The sequence below is a fragment of the Asterias amurensis genome, chromosome 1 (assembly GCF_032118995.1).
Source record: "Asterias amurensis chromosome 1, ASM3211899v1".
Lineage (NCBI taxonomy): Eukaryota > Metazoa > Echinodermata > Asteroidea > Forcipulatida > Asteriidae > Asterias > Asterias amurensis.
Window position 1 is genome coordinate 7,403,374 of NC_092648.1, and position 22,627 is coordinate 7,426,000.

Below are 22,627 nucleotides of genomic sequence, written 5' to 3' on the forward strand. Positions count from 1 at the left end.
TAACCACCAAACTCTGCGCTTATGATCACCATTTTTCGCTTACTGTGTTTTTAAACATCATATCATGTCATGCATGCACACAGGTTATGTTGGGCTTACAATTGAGAAAAAGAAAAGGCAACACTATCGATATAGAGATAAGAATCAAACTTAAATATTACAAAAAGAAATATTTTTTTAGTTTTGGGGGATAAAAAAAAATTGATATCGGACGGAGATTCGAACTCGCAATTCTTTGATGTGAAGTCGCGACTGATGACCACTAGGCTAGAAGGGCACGATGCAAAAATGGTGGTTTTTTACATGAGTGCATCAACAGAGGGGATTATGATTCGGCGAAATAATTCTCGTTTCATGATTTTGCGACCATTGTCACTAAATATGAACTGTTAAGTATTAATATAACTATTAAGTATGGTTGAAATGTAGTATTAGATGCCTTTAGGGTTTTTTGACGACGACGTCGACGTCGTTAAAAACCCCTATCTAATTACGCACGTTCGTTTTAACGAAAACCCATGCACAGAGTAATTGGTCCAGAACGCGGTTAGAAAAACAAGGACAAATTTAACGCACGTTCTATCTAATTACGCACGTTCGTTTTAACGAAAACCCATGCACAGAGTAATTGGTCCAGAACGCGGTTAGAAAAACAAGGACAAATTTAACGCACGTTCTAACGAAAATCCCAAACCTCCGTACGTTGTGCGTGTACAGAGTAATGTGTCCAGAACGCGGGTAGGAAACAAAATAGTATAGACTCCTCTCGAGAAGTCAACAACTCATAGAGGTACATACTGTGTTGTATTACCAAAGAGAATATTTCACAATAACATGAAAGTGACTGCATCAAGCTTACAAATTAAAAATTCAAATGAAGACCACGTGGTTAATTAATGAAGAATTGTTACACTTTTTTATGAGAGTAAAGCTTAGGTTCTAAGCTTCAATTTGATATATGATTGAACTATTTTATCCTAATACTTTAGGAGTAGTGGCCTAAACAAAAACGCCGTACAAACGCTATGGGGTTTTAGGCGGAAACAAAGAATAATAATCATAATAATAATAACTAGACATCAAGTGTTTGTGAACAAACACAGAGCTGTTCCGTTTTTAATTTTCAATGTTCAAGGGGTCTATAATTGAATAGAAACTGAAGATTGGTTGCATGGTTCTTGAGATATGGTCCCACTTCCGGTTGACCCGGAAGTAAAGGTCAATTTGGGGTCAAGGTAATCCAATTTCAATCTTTAGAGCTCAAAGGGTCTATAACTGAAAAGAACTTTAACATTGGTTGTGCAGTTCTTGAGATAAGGTCCCACTTCCGGTTGACCCGGAAATAAAGGTCAACATGGGGTAATACCTACCCGATGCGATTGTCCAATGCCAAAGGAGCCCATAACTGAAAAAAGTCTGAAAATCGGTTGGGTTGTTTTTGAGATAAGGTCCAACTTCTGGTTGACCCGGAAATAAAGGTCAACATGGGGTCTTAGTTTTCAAAGTTAATTTAATGCCTAAGTAGTTTATAACTGAAAAAAGTTTGAAAATCGGTTGTGTAGTTCTTGAGAAATGGTCCCACTTCCGGTTGACCCAAAAGAAGAGGTCAAAAAGGGGTCACGGATTTTCCCCAACAAAATTTAATGCCTTAGGAATCTATAAATAAAGAAAAAATTAAATCGGTTGTGTAACTCTTCAGATATGGTCGCGGATACCCGAGGCAATTCTCCTATGACTAATGAGTCTAATACTGAAAAAAACTTTGAAATCGGCCTTACACTTCTTGAGATATAGTGCTGCAAAGAAAAACTCATTAAAGCTTCTAATTAGCATAAATTAACACGTGATGACGTCACAGTCTTAAAATTGTATTTTTCGTACTAATAAATTTCATATGGTATGCAACTTACCCCAATCCAATGCCTTGTGCAAAATCTCAATTTTGTATTGCATTAACCGTGGTAAGCTATTGCAATGTGTTGAATGTGACTGCATCCAGTTTATGAGGTACTACGTTGTACCCATGATGCCAAGATTTTTAATTAATCGTTAATTATAGACGTACTTTGATTGATTTTAATGGACTGAAACATCTCTTATTAGAATCAGTTACTCCAATCCCCAAGGAGTCTATATCTACAAGCAGTCTGTTAAACGGCCGTGTAATTCTTGAGATATGGTGCTACAAAGAGTTGCCAATTAAATATGCAAATATGGGTCACGTGGTTAATTAATTACAAATAATAAAAAAAATTGGTCGGTGGTTTGATGTTTGATCTAGTACAAGTTGATTTCACAGAACTCTTAACCACCAAACTCTGCGCTTATGATCACCATTTTTCGTTTACTGTGTTTTTAAACATCATATCATGTCATGCATGCACACAGGTTATGTTGGGCTTACAATTGAGAAAAAGAAAAGGCAACACTATCGATATAGAGATAAGAAGCAAACTTAAATATTACAAAAAGAAATATATTTTTAGTTTTGGGGGATAAAAAAAAATTTGATATCGGACGGAGATTCGAACTCGCAACTCTTTGATGTGTAGTCGCGACTGATGACCACTAGGCTAGAAGGGCACGATACAAAAGTAGTGGGTTTTTACATGTGTGCATCAACAGAGGGGATTATGAGTCGGCGAAATAATTCTCGTTTCATGATTTTGCGACCATTGTCACTAAATATGAACTGTTAAGTATTAATATAACTATTAAGTATGGTTGAAATGTAGTATTAGATGCCTTTAGGGTTTTTTGACGACGACGTCGATGTCGTTAAAAACCCCTATCTAATTACGCACGTTCGTTTTAACGAAAACCCATGCACAGAGTAATTGGTCCAGAACGCGGTTAGAAAAACAAGGACAAATTTAACGCACGTTCTAACGAAAATCCCAAACCTCCGTACGTTGTGCGTGTACAGAGTAATGTGTCCAGAACGCGGGTAGGAAACAAAATAGTATAGACTCCTCTCGAGAAGTCAACAACTCATAGAGGTACATACTGTGTTGTATTACCAAAGAGAATATTTCACAATAACATGAAAGTGACTGCATCAAGCTTACAAATTAAAAATTCAAATGAAGACCACGTGGTTAATTAATGAAGAATTGTTACACTTTTTTATGAGAGTAAAGCTTAGGTTCTAAGCTTCAACTTGATATATGATTTAACTATTTTATCCTAATACTTTAGGAGAAGTGGCCTAAACAAAAACGCCGTACAAATGCTATGGGGTTTTAGGCGGAAACAAAGAATAATAATAATAATAATAATAATAAAAATAATAAAAATCTCGACGAAAACAATAGCTGTTCCAACTGGATCGGAACAGCTAATAATAATAATAAAAATAATAAAAATCTCGACGAAAACAATAGCTGTTCCGACTGGATCGGAACAGCTAATAATAATAATAAAAATAATAAAAATCTCGACGAAAACAATAGCTGTTCCGACTGGATCGGAACAGCTAATAATAATAATAATAATAATAATAATAAAAACAATAAAAATCTCGACGAAAACAATAGCTGTTCCGACTGGATCGGAACACCTAATAATAATAATAATAATAATAATAATAATAAAAATAATAAAAATCTCGACGAAAACAATAGCTGTTCCGACTGGATCGGAACAGCTAAAAATATTTTGAATAAAATGAAGGCAACTGCTGGCTATACAGTCATACACAGAGTCTCAAAGAACACTTTGTAGTCACTGCAGATGTTTCTTCCATGTATGGCTTCACCGGGAAACCATGCTTTCTTGTTTGCCGTGAAAACAGGAAAAACTCAAAACAAATGGGGCCAGTTGAAGTCATCCAAGATCGGTGTGTGGTGTGAACATTTCAATGTCCATCAAGTTTTAATACATGTTTGCATTCTTCATATTAACAAATGAAGATAATTAGGGCATCGGTTGATATATCCTCCCCTTACCAATTTCACGCTATTGTGCGTTTTTCTTAGACATGTTAGAATTTGGAAAAAAATAATGATGCCTTATATCAACCGATGCCCTAATTACCTTCTTTTGTTAATACGAAGTATGTTCTTTGAGACTCTGTGTATGACTCTATAGCCAGCAGTTGTCGTCGTTTTATTCAAAATATTTTTTAATGAAATTCTAAAATTACCATGGTAATTTGCAAAAAATAACAAAAATAAATAATTAGAAAAAAGGTGTTAATAATCATTGGCTTTCAAATCTGATTTTTATTTATTTTTCCCCCTTATTTTTCTTTTAAAATTTAGAATAAAGTGTATAAATAAACAGTGATAATTGAATCAACAAGCTGATCGTTTAAATTTTAATATTAATAATAATATTGATCGGAGGGTTAAAAAAAAAATCTTCAAAAATATTAGAAAATGATATAGGCCTAAGGCACATGGCTTCTTTAAGCCTCTGTATTTTTTGTCCAGAATGCTCAGCAAAATATTCAGTCACATGGTTTGATCATCATGATTTGTGAATCGAAATAGTGTTTGATGAAACTTTTTCTGTGGGAAAATATTTTTATATGGCCTCAACATTATGACATATTTTTGTACCTTGTAGAAATGCCTAAAATACCAAACTTTTTGCAAATTACAAGTGCAATTATCCAGTGGAGCCTTACGTGTTTCTAAGTTTTGGTCAAGGGAGAGGAGACTCTTTGCTTGGCAAATAAAACCACACAATTTTTATCTAGGGACTGTTTACATCGCGCACAGAGAGGTAAAAGATTTGCCACGATTTTAGGGACACCTCGAAAACAGGACCTCCTACGATATGGCATCATTATTTTTTTCCCAACTCAAAGAAAAAGGCGTAAAAGCGTGAAAACTGATAAGCAGAGGATACAAACCTGACGAAGTGTCCAAGGTACAAAGTGTCCAAAGTCACTTCTGACTTTGCAAATGGTACGAAGGGTCCTGACGCCTATTGCCATTTTTCTATATCGTAGGAGGTCCTGTTTTCGAGGTGTCCCTAATATCGTGGCAAATCTTTTACCTCTCTGTGCGCGATGTAAACAGTCCCTAGATAAAAATTGTGTGGTTTTATTTGCCAAGCAAAGAGTCTCCTCTTCTTTGACCAAAACTTAGAAACACGTAAGGCTCCACTGGTCATTTGCACTTGTAAATGCAAAAAAGTTGGTATTTTAGGCATTTCTACAAGGTACAAAAATATGTCATAATGTTGAGGCCATAAAAAAATATTTTCCCACCGAAAAAGTTTCATCAAACGCTATTTCAATTCACAATTCATGATGATCAAAATCATGTGACTGAATGTTTTGCTGAGCATTCTTAAAGAAAAATACCGAGGCTTAAAGAAGCCATGTACCTTATATCATTTTCTAATATTTTTTGAGATTTTTATTTTGTAACCCTCGTATCAACACTATTATTTATATTAAAATTTAAACATCAGCTTGTTGATTCAATTATCACTGTTTATTAATAAGCTTTATTATAAATATTAAGAAAAAAAGTAGAAAAAAAATAAATAGAAATCAGATTTTGAAGCCAGTAATTATTCACACTTTTTATTTTTGTTTTATTTTTTTAAATTTTTTGCAAGTTACCATGGTAATTTAAACAATTTAATAAAAAAATATTTTGAATAAAATGAAGGCAACTGCTGGCTATACAGTCATACACAGAGTCTCAAAGAACACTTGTAGTCACTGCGGATGTTTCTTCCATGTATGGCTTCACCGGGAAACCATACTTTCTTGTTTGCCGTGAAAATAGGAAAAACTCAAAACAAATGGGGCCAGTTGAAGTCATCCAAGATCGGTGTGTGGTGTGAACATTTCAATGTCCATCAAGTTTTAATATATGTTTGCATACTTCGTATTAACAAATGAAGATAATTAGGGCATCGGTTGATATATTGCATCATTATTTTTTTCCCAATTCAAAGAAAAAGGCATAATAGCGTGATAACTGGTAAGCAGAGGATACCTAATAAGTAATAAATATTACGGATAACTTTCAAATATTACTTTAAACAAAATGGTTCCTACCTTTTTTTCACTGTTTGTTTAATTTTTAACAGATCGATTGTTGACCAGGTTGGCACGATTTGTCCGGGGACAAGACAACTTCCGTCGTCGACCTAGCCCCCTACTCCCTAGCGTTAAGTTACCAAATTTGATTTAATACAACCATCATGGAGGTAGAAATAGATACAAATTACAACTAAATCATAAAATTATGCACGATGTAGGCCACATGAATTCGGAATTACATTCTTGATTGATATGTTTATAGTGTTCATCATCCAGCTGCTCGGTCGCTGGTCAACATTGGTCGATTGACGACAGCCGTTGCGTCACACCATCCATGTGTACATTGCCATTGTACAGGGGTAACATCATGCACGCATCATCGCATCATAATGGACACAGAAATATCGTCACTTTTCGAAACCACGGCTTCAGATTCGGCTTCAGGCAGGCTCCGTCCTGTCGTCAGCGCGCGCACACATTGTCAAAACAACTGCGGGGCCAAGCTAGCCTGAGCCGAAGCTGGAGCTGAAGTAAGTAAAGCCGTGGGTTCGAAAAGGGCCACGGCGCTACGACACCATACCGTTGATGTACGGTAACCATAGACGCCACGCACTTCTTGTCAGCTGTCAAAAATGCGACTGGCCCCCTGTCAACTTGGTCAACTCGGTCCCAAGTCAACTCGGACGTCCCAAGTCAACTCGTCCTTTTTTTTCTCCTTTTTTTTTAATTATGTAATTATTAAATTTTTTACTAATTTTAAATGTAAGTTCACTTGAATGTGGTGTGAATGAGTTATCTAAATAGATTTTGGTATTGTTTCATATGTACTACGGGGATAAGTTTTTAAAAATTGTAAAATATCAAAAAATATTATTTATTATTAATTACTTACTTTTTATTGGTACTGGGTTTTTTAAGTGTTTATTACGTGTAAGTTAGCTGGAAAGTTTTGTTTTTATTATTAAAAACCAAACATTCATTTCCTCATGTTTTAATTCTCAGAAATCGTACTGTTAATTTTTATTTTACTTATTGTATATGTGTTTTTTTTAGAAAAATATAAACATCTGTTACACTTCAAGAAATCAAAGAGGATTAAGTTATGTTTGTCAATTAATGTTAACTGTTGAGAGCCATACAAAAAACTACTATAGTTGAAAGCAAAAACATTTGAGGCTTTGACAGGAACAAATGCTTGGGGGAAATGGAGGAGGCCAACAAATCATGAAAAAAAGGGGGGAAAAAACGTTGACGGGGCGACTTTGTACTGCGACTCTGCTGGGGCGAGTTGACTGGTTTACATTTCCGTCTAAACATGCCGGTTCTTTTTACCCTCTAATCGAGCTGTCTCGCTCACAGTAGTCGAGTTGTCAAATCGTCGAGTTGTCCGACGGCGGCGGACGAGTTGTCTGCTTGTCTGGCATCTGTGTTAGAAACAAGACTGGTTCCCTGTCGTCTCTTCACTTCAGGAGCTCCGCTCCCCGATCCTCTATACTACTAGTGTACTAGCTCTCCCACAAAAAATCAGATTTTATGATCAGAGCCAGAGGTAGGGAAATGTGGTGGTCGTCATGCCATTTGCATTGAAATAATGTAAGTTGTTTTTAAATAAACTAAAATGTGACATATTAAACCAAGAGCACAATGCATTCCTAACTGCACTTTATTCCTTTTTAACCATCAATGGTTGTTATTTTGTTCTTCTTAAAGGAACACGTTGCCTTGGATTGGATCGGACGAGTTGGTCAAAACAAAAGCGTTTGTAACCGTTTTTTTATAAAACGCATATGGTTGGAAAGATGTTTTAAAAGTAGAATACAATGATCCACACAAGTTTGCCTCGAAATTGCGTGGTTTTCCTTCTACTGTGCGAACTAACATGGTCGGCCATTTATGGGAGTCAAAATTTTGACCCCCATAAATGGCCGACGTGTTAGTCGAAAAGGTAAAAGGAAAACCACGCAATTTCGAGGTATGTTTGTGTGGATCATTGTATTCTACTTTTACAACATCTTTCTACCCATATGCATTTTATAAAAAACGGTTAAAAACGCTTTTCAAAGACCAACTCGACCGATCCAAGGCAACGTGTTCCTTTAATACATTTTTACAAATGTCTTAAAGGGACACACCGGCCGAACTGGGCCATTTGGGCTACAAAATAGACTAAGAAATGTATTCAACGGGTTTCCAGGAATGAAAAAGAACAGTCCTCAAAAAAATCATCAAATTTGGCCGTTTTTGAGCATTTTAAAACAAAAACGAAGGTCGCGTGATTGTTCTAACCAAAAAGTGGTACAAACAATCACGTGACCTTCCGGGCTAGTTTTACTTCCAGCCGTCTAAAAGTAGCTTACCAAACCAAATTTAAATCTTTTTTTAACAAAATTATTAACGAGTAATTGACGAAAAAGATGTATTCAAATTATCGCTACAAAATGTAAATAATGGTGAAAAATCTAACGTAAGATTCGCATTCAAAGAGTCCGTGTAACGGAAGCTTGTTATGGACTCACAGCGTGGAGCAATCGGAACGTAAGCCTCGGGGCATATCACGTACCACACATGCCGTGTCTCGTGGGGGGCTGGAGGTGTAATCCCGGGCGCTATGAACTCCCAGCTTGCGGGTCTCGCCGTGAGCTTGGGAGGGGTTGGGAGCCAGACATCAGAGTACTTGTTTGTCATCGTGGGTTTGTCAGTCGGTACACCTCGTGTCAAATCCGTTATTTCTTATGATCGCAACGTTCCAATATTATACTCTGTTTTGTTTCATAGCTCCTAATTTCTTTTTGCTAGGGGTTTTCAGGAAACAATACAAAAAGATTGACGATGTCAAAACAGAGGAATATCGCATTCTGTTATATTGACCATGTTATTGTGTGAGTAGCTTAAAAAATGTTTTATGGATAAGCAAAAAGGATTACAAAAACCGGAGCCCCCCGATCGAAAAAAGAACAGGTGAAAAATAATTTTGTATAAAAGGTTGAAAAAAATATGATAAAAAAAATTCCCTCAAAGCATAATTTTGTCAAAAAAATATTTTTTAATTCTGTGAATGAAGTGTTATTTTTGAGATTGTTGAGGTATTATTTGGTTACGTTCCAAGCTACGCAGCTACTCAGCTACGCTTACGTTCCTTCAAGTTACGCTATAACATAAAAAGGTACGTTTTTCAAGCCCGAGTCAAGCTACGCTTACGTTCCATATGCAGCTACGTTTACGTTCCAAGATATCCAGCTACGCTTATACCTTACAAAATATGACGTTCCAAGCTACACTTACATTCCAAGTTTTGCTAACGCTCCTTCTCAAGTTACGCTGTATATACAAAAGGTACGCTTTCAATCCTGAGTCAAGTTACGCTTACGTTCCATACGCAGCTACGTTTACGTTCCAAGATACCCGACTATGCTTACGTTCTAAGATATGCTTACGTTCCAAAAGATATGGTTACGTTCCAAGCTACGCAGCTACTCCATATCCATACAATCCATACACATCATTTAGGTTTGTTACACTAAAATCAAAAATTGCGCTTTCAATCCCGAGTCAAGCTAGGCTTACGTTTCAAGATTTGCAGCTACGCTTACATTTCACAATACATTCTCACAAGGACGCTTTTGAATCCCTCACGATTCCCTCCCCCCACCCCCTCACCCCCCAACCCCCACCCACTTTGAACCCCGTGGACAACGGATTTCGGAAATCTTCGGAAAGCGCCGAAGAAGCCCGAAGACAATTTTTTGCGATGCGGGAGCACATGTTTACACAAAATGAGATAACGATTACATAATCGTGTAGCCGATAAAATTTCGCACATCGTACAGCTAGTCGCATAGCTTTTACCATAAAAACCTATTTTTGTCAGCGTTTTCCAGTTTTTGAGTCAAGATTTCTTCCAGAGACAATCATCAAAATTAAATGCAACTTTGTCATTGCTAATTCCCATACTTTTAAGTTAAACTTGTGAAAATTTGGTGTAATTTGATTATGTTTTCTTCTCCCGCCGAAAGGTTTTGTTAGACCATTTCTTGCAAAGTTGTCCTAAATACGCACGATTGTACATGTACGTCGTACTCGTACATCTTCGTGTTTCCGTGATGTGCCACCACAAGAGGGCGTGTGTTACAATAAGTTTGATAGGCCGGGGCTCTAATAATACAAAGCTGGAAAGCCGCCCGATCTTGTTTTTGATAATTTCTACGTTCTGAATTGATAATAACAGACTGCTCATCTTGAGTCAAAAGAACTAGTATTGTTATATACTTTTAAAGGCCTATACTAACTGAAACGAAAGTTGAACAAAAAAATTGATTGTATAGCCATTGGTTTTTAGAAATTGTCTTTGTAAATATAACAAAAATAATCGATGTATACCAATGCCTTCATCCTCAAGTTTTTTAAAGATTGTTCTAAATTTTTACTGTGTTAATGCTACAATTTTAAATCAAAGGATCAACTGATCTTAAACTAAAGAAAACAACAGTCATAAACTCTTTAATTTTATTCCATTATGGTTAATTTAATAATGCTATTTGTTGACATAATTAATAAAGAATATTCACACAAACACCTGCAAAACTTAACACATATTTATTTTTATAGTTAACAATTTCCCCCACGATGCCGCTCCTCAGTTTGATTCACAAAATATCACTTTTTGCCGTTCATAAAAAATCATACTAGCGCCTCAAAGCACAGTTTGTAAACCTCCCCATTGATAGAGGGCGCTCGCCTATTGTGTGCCCTCTATTGCCATAGGCTGTGCATTAAACTTGGCCGTGGCCGATATGAAGAAACACATAAGAATTGAACTTGAACGTGGGTACGTTTTTTGCATGAATCACGCTCATTAAAAACGGTACATGTATATCTCTGCAACCAAACATCCAATTTCAAAATTTTAAATTGATTTTTACTCCTAAAAATACACCTTAACAGACCACTTCTTGTCAGAGAAAAAATCACCTGCATTAAATTTCACTGAAACAGCCTATTAATAGTGCTTAGGCCAAACAAAATAATATGTGTGTTTCCTGTTACCCGACCGACCCAAGAAAAACACGCCGACCCTACGGAATTTTATACATTTACAGACAAAATAAAATAAAACAACCCCGATCCCACTCCCCGTTTGACAAAATACCGCACGATTTTAACGTTATTATATTTGATGTTTCCTTTTTTTCTAAAATGTTTTCACATTTAAAATAAAGCATTAGAAAATACACATTTTCTTACGAGAAAAGACGTCGTTGATCCATGGTTGATCAAGTACTAGTATTGCAACGACTGCCGGACGACGTGTGTAGCGCGGTGTGTTGGGAGGTCGCAGCATGCATTTACACGTGCGAGTTCGTAATGCTAGTAATCTGTTAATTGCGCTGCTCAATCTTGAGATTGCACAACAGATGTTGATTGAGCGATGTACGCCGACGAGCTGTGCTACGCCCTCGCATTTGCGCCGCCTGGAAACCCGCTAAAATTCCCACTTGACACGTCGAGTCTTGTCTCAATGCGTTTATTGACAGTTCGCGTAGATTTCACCAATAGAGGGCGTTTTATCTCAATGTATTACATTGTTCCAAAGCGACCTCTAGCGTTCAATGTTTCTTGTATTTTGTTGCCGCACTCAAAGTAACAACGACTACAAGCGTAGAATCTGCTTTTGTGTTACGTGAAATTTACAGACCTCGGAACGGTTGCTTTTTGGAGCTTATTTTCTGTGTCATTTTAAGAGATTTTCGAGTCGAACTTGGACATCGTTGAATTTACATGAAATTTACATGCAAGGGCAAAAATATTTTTAACATTGGTTCCTACCCTAAGTTTTGAAGCAATAAAATAATTCAGCAAAATAAAATGTGTTTTCGTCCCTACCGACCCTAATTTTTTGGCCGGTGTAATAGGAAACACATATATTATTTTGTTTGGCCTTATGCATACACGACATTGGAGCAACGTCATATGTTTTCACACCTTTCATTGGTTGGTATTTTATTGAATATTCAGAAGCTAGTATGGCGTGCAAAATAAATCAAAAATATTATTCAATTAGTACTTAACAAATTTAATTACATTTTTGTCCTAAGGCATTATGGCTACTATATTAGAATCCAGAGATATCATAAGGCATGAAAGTAAAACACCCCACCCCCCCCCTTGATGCACTCACACTTCATAACAATCTGTTTTCCCCCATTTCAGACCAGTAATGTTTGGTTTCAGGAGATAAGAAACCAATCTATGATATTTTCTCTTTAATGTAGACTTAATATTTATTACGCTTATCGGAATTTATAACAGTTATGCAGTAAATAAATAAAAAAAATTGTTGTCATTTTCACTTAAAATATTTTAATATTTTCCCCACATTTGCACACCATAGAATCCCAAATAGTAACCACCTCACGTGATCCATCTAGTGACTAAAGCAGAATGAAACTCAATCTAGCAGATAGTAATTTTGTTTTGAACTTTCGAGGTTGGATGATGTTTCTCTGACTCATTTGAATTTTGGCATAATAATGCACTAGTGATTTGTACCAAAAATCAATCATTTTATAAATGTTTGAGCATAACCAAAGACAGGAAACTTTATTCTCAGCATGATTAAGCCTGATGAAAATACAGATCGTGAGTAAACTGCATAGCTTCTGTCACCGGTGCAGCTTGCACAACTTTGCGGTAAACAGGAATCAAAGTTGGGGACCGAAAACATATGAGGGTCGATAACGTATGACGCTACGATATTTAACTTTTACATGTTGTAGTGAAGATTGCCTTTTTCTAATTTTTTAGTGAGTCCGGCACTTTTTATTTAAGTTTCTTTTTCTCCTTTTTACACTGGAACCATGAAATGCAATGGTTATCGTGACTACTAAAATCAGTTTAAAGCCATTGGACACTTTCGGAACAGGAATAAAATTAAAAGTTCACAGATTTACAAATAACTTACAGGGTTTACAGAAGGGAAAGACTTCTCTTGAAATATTGTTCCATGAAATGCTTTACTTTTTGATAAAACATTAAAACAATTTGTAGTAATTCTTGATATCGACAATTACGGATTTATTTTAAACACATGAGCTTTTCCTGTTTTCACGGCAAACGAGAAAGTATGGTTTCCCGGTGAAGCCACACATGGAAGAAACATCTGCAGTGTTTACAAATACAAGTGTTCTTTGAGACTCTGTGTATGACTGTATCGCCAGCAGTTGCCTTCATTTTATTCAAAATATTTTTTTATAATAAATTTTTTAAATTAGGCCTACCATGGAAACTTGCAAAAAATAAAAAAAATATAAAAAATGTAAAAAGTGTGAATAATTACTGCCTTCCAAATCTGATTTTTAAAAAAAAATTATATATATTTTTCTTTAATATTTATAATAAAACGTATAAATAAACAGTGATAGTTGAATCAACAAGCTGATGTTTAAATTTTAATATTAATAATAGTATTGATACGAGGGTTACAAAATAAAAATCTCCAAAAATATTAGAAAATGATATAAGGCACATGGCTTCTTTAAGCCTCGGTATTTTTTTTCAAGAATGCTCAGCAAAACATTCAGTCACATGATTTTGATCATCATGAATTGTGAATTGAAATAGCGTTTGATGAAACTTTTTCGGTGGGCAAATATTTTTATATGGCCTCAACATTATGACATATTTTTGTACCTTGTAGAAATGCCTGAAGTACCAAACTTTTTGCATATACTAGTGCAAATGACCAGTGGAGCCTTACGTGTTTCTAAGTTTTGGTCAAGGGAGAGGAGACTCTTTGCTTGGCAAATAAAACCACACAATTTTTATCTATGGACTGTTCACATCGCGCACAGAGAGGTAAAAGAGTTGCGACGATTTTAGGGACACCTTGAAAACAGGACCTCCTACGATAAAAGACCATCGAAAATATATAAAGGATCAACGGCAAATATATAATAGATTAAAAAATAAATAGGACCAAAAACTCAAATATAAAAGGCAAACACAAACATATTTAACAGTGCCCTCTGTATATTGGACGTAGTTTCATATAAATAAGACATGTACACCCATAAACATAAGACATAAAAAAGTCTCATACAAAGGACGTCAACAGCCGTCAGTGTAAACAAAAATAAGGATTATGAACAGGAAAATTGTTCACAATCAAAAACTAAAAATCATCTCTATCCAACTTTTTTACAATAACACTTGCACTTCACCGTGTGTTGAAATCTTAAAAGTTTTAGTTTTGCGTTGTGTGAGACTGCGTTGTGTCCGCCATTTACAGTGCTAATGCATGCACGATATTGGAGCGACGTCATATGTTTTTTGTATTACTTTCATTGATTGGTATTTTAATGAATATTCAGAAGCTAGTATGCTGTTCAAAATAAATCAAAAATGTCATTCAATTATAGGGCCTACTAAACTAATTTAATTACATTGTTGCCCTAGGACATGGCTACTAGGTTAGAATCTGGAGATATTACAAGGCATGACAGTAAAACATCCTCCCCCCCCCCCCCTTGAAGCACAACTGAGCACAACACAACAATCTGTTTTCCTCCATATCAGACCAGCAATGTTTGGTTTCAGCATGGGTTCTTCCTCCATGGTTTCAGGAGATATTAAACCAATCTGTTATATTTTCTCTTTAACGTAGACATATAATTTAGTACGTTTTGTCAGAATTTAGTACAGTCTGCAGTTAAAGCCATTGGACCCTTTCAGTAAACAGTGTTGTCCAAGGCCAACACTTTGTGTACCACAACTTCTATATCAAATAACAAACCTGTGAAAATTTAGGGAGAAAACAACGGAAAACCCCACCCTTGTTACCGCGCGTTTCGCCGTGTCATGACATGTTATTAAAATAAATCCGTAATTCTCGTTAACGAGAATTTATATTGTTTTGCTGTTTTCTCAAAAAGTAAAGCATTTCAGTGAGATTGCCCACCAGTATGGCGCATCCAAGATTAGTCTGATGATGACGTCAGGTGAATTGGGTCAATACAAAAAAATGTAGTCCAACATCGACAGACCTCTGGGGTGGGGGGGGGGGATCCCGAGACCAATCCACAAACAAAGACCAATCCACATACCAAGATTGGAGTTGATATGAGTACATTACTTCTCGAGATATTGCTCATTTGTTTTAGCCATAATGACTAATTTGTTTGCCTACAGTCAAAAAAGAACAGACCACATGAAAAGTTTTGAGTTCTTCTGAGTTACACATGTGTAACTTGTACACACATGCACGCATGCACCAATATTTGTTTATGGTGTATACCGAGGACTTCTCTTTGTTCTCCCATTGTTTGAACAGTTTATTTTTCAGACGCCCCCATTGGTTTCTTACACAAAATCTACCGAGGACTGTCCCCGGTGTGACTTTTTCCCGGATCCCTTTTGTTTAAAGTCCTCAGTAATCAATAGTAGACATGCCCACGCACAAATCCCAACACCAAAACACCATAACACCGTGCACACAAACACACACACAGCTGTGTTTATGGTGTCAACCGAGGCCTTCTTTGTTCTCCCATTGTTTTGACCACTGCAAGTTGAAACTAACTGATCTATCCTTACATGAACATTTTAGTAAGCTATTAATTATTTACAATATCTGAACAGGTCAAAAATAATTTTTAGAACAATTACATTTACGGTTGTAAAATGGAACATATATTTCAAAGAAGATCCTCACCTGCAGGCCAACAAGCGTCCTTACATGGTTTTTGTCATCATTTTATGGTCTGACAAGCTGGTGATTCTGCAAATAATTTGTGTATTTTTTAGTATTTAGCTTTTTGCACTGTATGCTATGATAGTTTTTTTCAGCATGTTTAGCATGTAGCCGCACGATTAACCAAGTGAGTTGAGTAGCAGTAGTCGTGACTCGACTAAGCAATCAAAATTCGCAATTACAATTCGCAATTTCCCATGAGTTGTTCCAAAAGATATGGTTATGACTAAGTTCCAAAAGATATTATATGGTTACGTTCCAAGCTACGCAGCTACGCTTACGTTCCAAGATACGCTTACGTTCCTTCAAGTTACGCTATAATATAAAAAGGGAAGTTTTCAAGCCCGAGTCAAGCTACACTTACGTTCCAAGATACCTAGCTATGTTTTTGTTTCAAGATAAGCAGCTACGCTTACATTCCAAGATACGCTTACGTGCCTTCAAGTTACGCTATAATATCAAAAGGTACGCTTTTAATCCCTAGCCAAGCTACGCTTGCGTTCCTAGATATGCAGCTACGTTTACATTCCAAGATAAGCAGCTCTGCTTGGGTTCCAAGATATTGCTTACATTCAAAAAGATATGGTTACGCTCCAAGCTACGCAGCTACTCAGCTACGCTTTCATTCCAAGATACGCTTAGATTCCAAATTACACTATAATATCAAAAGGTACGCTTTCAATCTCGAGTCAAGCTAGGTTTACGTTTCAAGATTCTCAATCTCGAGTCAAGCTAGGTTTACGTTTCAAGATTCGCAGGAGAAGAAAGCGTTTAAGTTGCGTCATGATGACGTCATCCATTCTTGAGTTCTGAAAATTCAAAGTTTATTATTTCAAAAAATCATAACTTTTGATCTACATGAGGGATTCTTACAATCAATACATCATCGGAATCGTCATTGACAACTCCGTAAACGCCTCACAGACATGTACCCATTTTGACCTTGTCTCCTGGCTCAAAAGAGAGTTTGATAAAAAATCTATGTCTAAAGAACTACGTAATCCCCCATTGGTATGTGCGTAAACATTTGACACAGAGGCCTATACACCACGTGTAGTGTGTATTAGGGGTGCAGCAGAGTCACGCTCCAGTGATCATCCATAGAGCGTGAAAAAGCTTCGCGTACAATAGTCTTTGTTCAAGGCTTTTTCAACATACCGGTACATTCCCTTTCGGTAAGTCAGTCTTTTCTACAGACATCAATATTTCATAAGTTCATATTTCCTCAACCACGTAAGCTATATAGACAATCTATACATCATATGAAAGAGCTTTACGTACTTCACAAAAATGGATTGTTGGTAAACTTTTCTTGACCTTTTGACCTGTTCAAACCGGAAGTGACTGTAAAATGCTTTGAAAAGGCTATATTTAATGGCTTAAAATGACACCGATAAGGTCACCAAACATAAGTGCGCCCTCTAGCGGCAGATTAGAACATAACAAAATTAGATTTTTACTAGATGTCTGTGTCAGAGTTTATGATTAAAAAAAAAAAATGTTTCTGTATGGTATACATAATTTCCTTCATAATTAGCAACATGTCTGTATTTTTTTTATTATGACTAGTAATGTATACATACTTGTGAAACAACCCCTTTCACACATCCGAACACCTAGAGTTTGTTTTACAAACTCTAAATTTCTAGTAGTTTCTAATTTTATGGTTTCATTCATTGTGTTTTTATGTGTTTTTTCCCCAGTATTATTGGCAAGCCATAGAATCACGAATAGCAACCACATCACGTGATCTATCTTGTGATTGAAGAAGAATTGAAACTCAATCTCGCAGATCGTAATTTTGTTTTGAACTTTCAAGGTTGGATGTAGTGTTTCTTTGACTCATTTGATTGTTGGCATAATAATGCACTCGTGGTTTACACCCAAAATTCATCATTTTATAAATGTTCGAGCATAACCTATGACAAGAAACTTTATCAGCATTATGATGGTACAAAGACAAGTAAATAAAGCATTCCTGGCACTAATAACCTAAGCCTACTACTGCATTGCCATGATGCAGTTTGGAATGCGATCATGGCGTCGGCATCATGTGCTCCCAACGTGCTAGGGCCCAATTTCATAAAAATTTGCTTAGCACAAAATAGTATTGCATAGCAGAAACTGGTAACCAGCCAAATTTTAATTAAATTTGAAATGTGTGGACTTGTGGCTGGTGCCGACTAAAATTTTGGATAGTAACGAAATTTTGTAAGCTGTATTTTCTGCTAAACAGATGAAATTGGTGGGCCCTGTTATTCACAGTGAAAGATTGTTTAATCTTGGGGGAAGGGAATCTTGAGGGATTTGAAAGTTTCCTTGTGAGAACGTATTTTGAAACGTAAGCGTAGCTGCGAATCTTGAAACGTAAACCTAGCTTGACTCGAGATTGAGAATCTTGAAACGTAAACCTAGCTTGACTCGAGATTGAAAGCGTACCTTTTGATATTATAGTGTAATTTGGAATCTAAGCGTATCTTGGAATGAAAGCGTAGCTGAGTAGCTGCGTAGCTTGGAGCGTAACCATATCTTTTTGAATGTAAGCAATATCTTGGAACCCAAGCAGAGCTGCTTATCTTGGAATGTAAACGTAGCTGCGTATCTAGGAACGCAAGCGTAGCTTGGCTCGGGATTAAAAGCGTACCTTTTGATATTATAGCGTAACTTGAAGGAACGTAAGCGTATCTTGGAATGTAAGCGTAGCTGCTTATCTTGAAACAAAAACGTAGCTAGGTATCTTGGAACGTAAGTGTAGCTTGACTCGGGCTTGAAAACTTCCCTTTTTATATTATAGTGTAACTTGAAGGAACGTAAGCGTATCTTGGAACGTAAGCGTAGCTGCGTAGCTTGGAACGTAACCATATAATATCTTTTGGAACTTAGTCATAACCATATCTTTTGGAACAACTCATGGGAAATTGCGAATTGTAATTGCGAATTTTGATTGCTTAGTCGAGTCACGACTACTGCTACTCAACTCACTTGGTTAATCGTGCGGCTACATGCTAAACATGCTGAAAAAAACTATCATAGCATACATTGCAAAAAGCTAAATACTAAAAAATACACAAATTATTTGCAGAATCACCAGCTTGTCAGACCATAAAATGATGACAAAAACCATGTAAGGACGCTTGTTGGCCTGCAGGTGAGGATCTTTGAAATATATGTTCCATTTTACAACCATAAATGTAATTGTTCTAAAAATTATATTGACCTGTTCAGATATTGTAAATAATTAATAGCTTACTAAAATGTTCATGTAAGGATAGATCAGTTAGTTTTCAACTTGCAGTGGTCAAAACAAGGGGAGAACAAAGAAGGCCTCGGTTGACACCATAAACACAGCTGTGTGTGTGTTTGTGTGCACGGTGTTATGGTGTTTTGGTGTTGGGATTTGTGCGTGGGCATGTCTACTATTGATTACTGAGGACTTTAAACAAAAGGGATCCGGGAAAAAGTCACACCGGGGACAGTCCTCGGTAGATTTTGTGTAAGAAACCAATGGGGGCGTCTGAAAAATAAACTGTTCAAACAATGGGAGAACAAAGAGAAGTCCTCGGTATATACCATAAACAAATATTGGTGCATGCGTGCATGTGTGTACAAGTTACACATGTGTAACTCAGAAGAACTCAAAACTTTTCATGTGGTCTGTTCTTTTTTGACTGTAGGCAAACAAATTAGTCATTATGGCTAAAACAAATGAGCAATATCTCGAGAAGTAATGTACTCATATCAACTCCAATCTTGGTATGTGGATTGGTCTTTGTTTGTGGATTGGTCTCGGGATCCCCCCACCCCAGAGGTCTGTCGATGTTGGACTACATTTTTTTGTATTGACCCAATTCACCTGACGTCATCATCAGAATAATCTTGGATGCGCCATACTGGTGGGCAATCTCACTGTGCGTTATTCAGTGAAGTCCGCATTTTAGGCGACGTAGCCTTGCTCAAGGCAGTCGAATTATTCACTCCGAAAAAAGACCGCTGCTGTATAAAAACCCACCCGTATTCACTGTGCGTAAAACCCACCCGTATTCACTGTGCGTAACATCGCACGACACGATGCCCCCGTACACTATCCGCATGCGGAGGCCGTCAGGCCGACAGCCTTGTAGGATCTGTGTTGAAGCCACTGACCTCATTACTATAATAAGCGAAGAGTTCCCACGGTCAGCTCATTACCATAATGCCCGCGAAAGACGAGACATGTTTACCTCACACACCACCACCACGGACGCATGATAGGGTCCAAAGGTTGTGATAAGGGAAGTGCGTGATTGGACGTCAAAATGAATAATTCATTTGCCTCACATCCTGTGTTGTCTGATAGGTCTGACGAACGATATACATATTCATGAGCTGCATACTAGCATATCCTAGAGCCCCCCCACTTTCGTCCACTATTGGAATTTTTTCAATACAACACATTAAAACGGGAAGATACAGATCCGACAAGGCTGTCGGCCTGACGGCCTCCGCATGCGGTTAGTGGTGTAGGAGTGCGATGACTTGTGTGAACAGTATTCGTGCGATGTGACAGTGTGTATACGGGTTGGTCATTCGGTGTGATCGCACACACCATGCACAGGGTATACGGCGGGTGGGTTTATAGCTGCGTCTTTTCGGAGCGAATAATGCGACTGCCTTGAGCAAGGCTAGGCGACGTGGCGCTTACACGTAAACGTATGTCCCCACCTTCATGGTGAGCGTGTCACAGTCGCCACGTGTGACGCATGTGCAAGGGGTTAATAGGCAGAAAAAAATGTCATTATGGCTAAAACAAAGGAAATGTTGTCTGAGCAATATCTTGAGAAGTACTTGTCATATTAAAACTTGTTTGTGGACTGGTCTTTGGTTGTGGATTGGTCTTGAGATCCCTTAGAAGCCTATTTCTTTTGGACCCTTCAATGCCCTAGGCCAAACTTTAAGATCATTATGACTAAAACAACAGAATTGTTTTGTCTGAGCAACATCTCGAGAAGTACTTTTAAGTCATATCAACTCCAAACTTGGATCCCAAAGAAGGCTATTGCTTTTACACCCTCGTAGGCCAAATGTCATGGTGATTATGGCTTATGGCTAAAACAAAAGTTGTGTTGCCTTCCCACCATACTACCCCCTCTGCCTTTCCTCACCCCTCCTCACCTTCTCACCTTCTCACCTATCCTTCCCCACTCATCTTTCCCAGCCTTCTACCCAACCCACTTTGACAATGTTTAAATCTCCTTTAAATAATTGAATGCAGAAATTTATTTTTTTTTGGGGGGGGGGGGTAAGTGTGATAGTGTGTATGAAAATATCAGGGTCCTAATTTCAGTACAAATGGTAAGAAGATGCCTGAAATGCAAACCATGTAGTTCGTGTCAATTTTGTGTCCCAGCTGTGCAGTTTTTATTTGTGTGGGCAAACTTCAGTTCAAAAATTTCGCACGCAAATTTTAAAATTGGCTCGCTCGAATTAAAAAAAGGCCATCTTCAAAAATTGCGCCCATTAATATCAGTCAGATAATCTGCAATGTATGACTGACTAGACAGATCATCAGATGGCCCATTGGGGGTAGGAAAATCATGGGTCTGTCCACACTAATGGGTCTTTTTGGTTCCAAAAGATAACTTTTTGGACTGTGACTGGGAGGGTACACAAAATACAACATTTTTCCCTGTATTTTGTTTTGTACAATTCTCTGCTGATAGTGAGTGTGCTTACCAAACAGTATAACAAATGTCTTATTATTTAAGAAGTTACGCAGTTTTCTTTAAGACACATTGTTTGTAATGAGGACAGACATTTTGTATTGGAATTGACTAGAAATGGATGACACAAATAATTAATTAATTGATTTACTCAAAGGTTAACTAAGTTAGACCCATTGCCCCTATTTTTATGGTTATCTGTAAAAACCAAGAGTACCTTGAGGTTTTTCAGCTGGTATGAATGTTTGTTTTTAACATGGACAGACATATTGTGACAAATATCTGTCCATGTTACAAACCTAATATCTTCAAGATAATTCTCTGTAGTTTCTTGAGTACCCACGCAGATGTCTTGGTTTTGCCTGGAAACATTCTTTGCAGGGACAGCATTGTAGGGGACAACATTTTTGGCAATCGATTTATATTATTATGCCTTTCTCACCATTTATGTACGAAATGTCTGTCCAACATTCCCCTGTTACAAACATAATCATCTTGAAGATGATCCCCAGTTATTGCTAAAATACAGATAAATGTGTCTTGCTCTTTGCAAACAAAAACCTTGAAGTGATTTGGAATGTGCATGGGAAACGAGCTTGACAAAACTCTTCTTGTTTATTTTTGTCACCCATTTATTAAAAAAAGTCACATCAAATGGTCCCATTAGTGTGGACAGACCCTCATCCTTTTCTTTCTTCTTTTCTGTCTGGCGTCGTTACCCCATCCTTTGAAGTGGTCGAGTCAAGAGGTTTTTACCTTGTTTCTGGAATAGACAAAGGTCTGCCAGTTCTTTCTTTTCCCTCTCCCTTTTTTAACTGTCCTCTCATTTATATCGTCTCAGTTAGTCCAGATCCTACTGAATCTTGGTGCTTGCCTGGAGCCCTCTCTGGATCCTTGGAGCTCTGCCTTTCTGAAATAATAACAATAATAATAATAATAATAATAATAATAATAATAACAACAATAACAGTAACAGTAACAGTAACAGTAACAGTAACAGTAACAGTAACAGTAACAGTAACAGTAACAGTAACAGTAACAGTAACAGTAACAGTAACAGTAACAGTAACAGTAACAGTAACAGTAACAGTAACAGTAACAGTAACAGTAACAGTAACAGTAACAGTAACAGTAACAGTAACAGTAACAGTAACAGTAACAGTAACAGTAACAGTA

At 37.0% G+C, this 22,627-nt stretch overlaps 2 protein-coding genes across 5 annotated transcripts in view; one reads left to right on the plus strand and one right to left on the minus strand.

Annotated features, from left to right (window-relative positions):
- Nucleotides 1–6,345, minus strand: part of LOC139944443 (clathrin heavy chain linker domain-containing protein 1-like) — a 70,469-nt gene extending 64,124 nt beyond the window's left edge. For both annotated transcript variants that reach the window (XM_071941465.1, XM_071941471.1), the window contains exon 1: nucleotides 6,023–6,345. The gene's annotated coding sequence lies outside the window, so the exon portion shown is untranslated. The remainder of the gene's footprint in view (nucleotides 1–6,022) is intronic.
- LOC139944494 (cytoplasmic dynein 2 light intermediate chain 1-like) overlaps nucleotides 1–22,627 on the plus strand; it is a 416,808-nt gene that overhangs the window by 262,516 nt on the left and 131,665 nt on the right. Inside the window, exons 1-2 of one of the 3 annotated variants that reach the window (XM_071941544.1) lie at nucleotides 7,342–7,600; nucleotides 18,835–18,900. The exons of 1 other annotated variant lie outside the window; for it this stretch is intronic. The gene's annotated coding sequence lies outside the window, so the exon portion shown is untranslated. Of the gene's footprint in view, nucleotides 1–7,341; nucleotides 7,601–18,834; nucleotides 18,901–22,627 lie in introns of those variants that run through there. One more of the 3 variants, XM_071941530.1, reaches the window with a different exon arrangement.